Source organism: Elephas maximus, chromosome 13 (genome assembly GCF_024166365.1).
Source record: "Elephas maximus indicus isolate mEleMax1 chromosome 13, mEleMax1 primary haplotype, whole genome shotgun sequence".
NCBI classification, from domain to species: Eukaryota; Metazoa; Chordata; class Mammalia; order Proboscidea; family Elephantidae; genus Elephas; species Elephas maximus.
Window position 1 is genome coordinate 86925908 of NC_064831.1, and position 2524 is coordinate 86928431.

Below are 2524 nucleotides of genomic sequence, written 5' to 3' on the forward strand. Positions count from 1 at the left end.
CCTCGTCCACCCCTCACCAATCCCTGCTGGCCCCAAGCACACTCCTGATGCGGCTCCAGCAGTTAATTTGAGAGTTTGGAGCTAGGCATAACTTGCATCACACTGGGACAGGGACCAAGCCAGCAGTGGAGAAGCCAAGAGAACTCAGAGCTGCTGGCACATTCCTTCAATCCAAATTTCCAGGGCTGCCTTGGGTAAGATGTGTAAAGGAAATTTTCCATGTGTAAATTAAGCACATTGACCATGTGACATAAAGAGGAAATGTACTGTGGGATTCGGATTGGCAAAGTTCAAAAGCCTCTGATTCTGAAATCCAGATACAGATCTGAAATTTATTAAGAGGACTAAAAAAAAAAAAAACTCAACCCAGTGCTGTCGAGTCGATTCCGACTCATAGCGACCCTACAGGACAGAGTAGAACTGCCCCATAGAGTTTCCAAGGAGTGCTTGGCAGATCTGAACTGCCGACCCTTTGGTTAGCAGCTGTAGCACTTAACCACTATGCCACCAGGGTTTCCACTAAGAGGACTAAAAAAAAAAAAAGAGGACTAGACTTCCAAAATCCAGAGGTTGTGAAGAAATGCCTGCCTTGAGCATCCAAGAGAAAAGATAGCACGTAATTGCAGTCTTCAGAAAATACTTAGTTCCCAGGGCAAAACTTATATATTCAATGAGATCAAGGACCAACTCAACTTTTCTCTTTACCCATAATTTTAAAGGCCCCTAATAGATATTAGTGAGTCCCTAGATGCTGTAAAACGTCTCTTGGTGTCACAAAGGTTTGTGCTCACCTACTAACCCAAATGTTGGTGGTTTAAACCCACCCAGCAGTGCCACGGAAGAAGGGCCTGGTGATGTGCTTTCCTAAAGACTACAGCCAAGAAAACCCCATGAAGCACAGTTCTACTCTGTAATACATGGGGTCTCTGTGAGTAGGAATCAATTTGACGGCAGTGGGTTTGGTTTGGTTTCTGGGTGGTATGAAAGGTTAACATGATTGGCTGCCAGTTGAAAAGTCAGAGGTTTGAGTCCATCGAGAGGTACCTTGGAAGAAAGACCTGGCGATCTACATCTGAAAAAAAATAGCCATTAGAAATCCTGTGGAGCACAATTCTACCCCGACACACATGGGGTCACCATGAGTCCAGGTCAACAAAACAGCAACTGGTCAGGTATGGCGACAGATGTTTCATTTAAAAAAAAAATGTGTATTTTGATAATTTTTCTGCTGAGATAGATGCATGGGACTAATATAATGTTGCAGTCCTAACTCTGACTTTGTATTGCTTTTCAGTCCATGTCATTGTAATTTTAGCATAAAACCCCAGGCCTGTGTTTCCTTGGGAAGTCTGTATTTTGTGGCTGGCACGATGATTGAGTCCACTTGTCTATTCTAGGATACTAGAGGATCTAACTAAGTCAGAACACCCCACGTCTAGCCCATATATCTATTTATTACCGAACTCACTGGGAAAGACAAGCTGAGTTATCATTTAGCCGAGAAAACCTGAGAGGCATTTATGAGCATGAAGTACAGCGTAGCCAGCCGACACAGAGCAGGCTTGAAGGAAACGTGTTACACAGCCTGAGCCAATCCCCTCACCACAATGGCGCCTGGAGCCCAGTGAACGGTCCAGGGGACAAGCAAGAGCCACGCTCTAGAATGCTTATCTTCTCCCAGCCCCACATCCCAACCCTCAAAGATTACGAATACAATCGCTTGTGACAGACTGCTCCCCAGTCTTCCGCCTTAAATTCTATACGATAAATTCAACCCGAAGTGACAGTCACAGCAAGTATTCAGGGCAGTATCTAAAAAAACGAATTTTACTGAAGTTAGAACTCAATGACCGAGAAAATGTGAATGTCCACCTAGGGCATCTCTCAAAACTTTAATCTCTGTGAACACTGTAATGGTTATTTATGGCAGGGATGAAATTAATATTTTAAAGTGTTTCAATAAAGAAGCACTGTGAGACTTTAAAATTGTATTGTTATGTAAAGGTAATAATATTTCAGTGGTCCTGGCTGCTGCTGGTATGTTAATGGACCAAGGAAAAGAAAAAACGGCTGCTTTTCTTATCTCGACAGCAGAAGTAGAAAAACTGTCATGTGCTTAATTTCTATGAAGTAGCTCTTCTTCCTTTTTTTATTGTCTGGGGGTGAAAAAACTTCTTGGGCTACTGTTGTCTGTTTAAATTAGGCAAACGCAATTAAGAAGAGTCAAATATCCACAGCCTCCAATGATGGGTAAAATCAAGGTCACTGGTTGCAGCTCTCATCCGGCTGCATTGCTTGCTCTAGGCTTTAGCCTTTACAACTGTGCAGAACGGCGCTGCCTTGCTAGTGTTGGGGTTAATGCAGACCGACTGGGTAACGAGAGAGAAATCCTGCAGGCTTGCCTGAATGTACAAGCACTTAACACGGACGTTTTTGAAAACATTGGGTTCCATTTCTCAGGACTAGGTCACAGACCTCTCCTGGATTGCCCCTGACCCTCCCCCCCCGCCCACACACACACGTA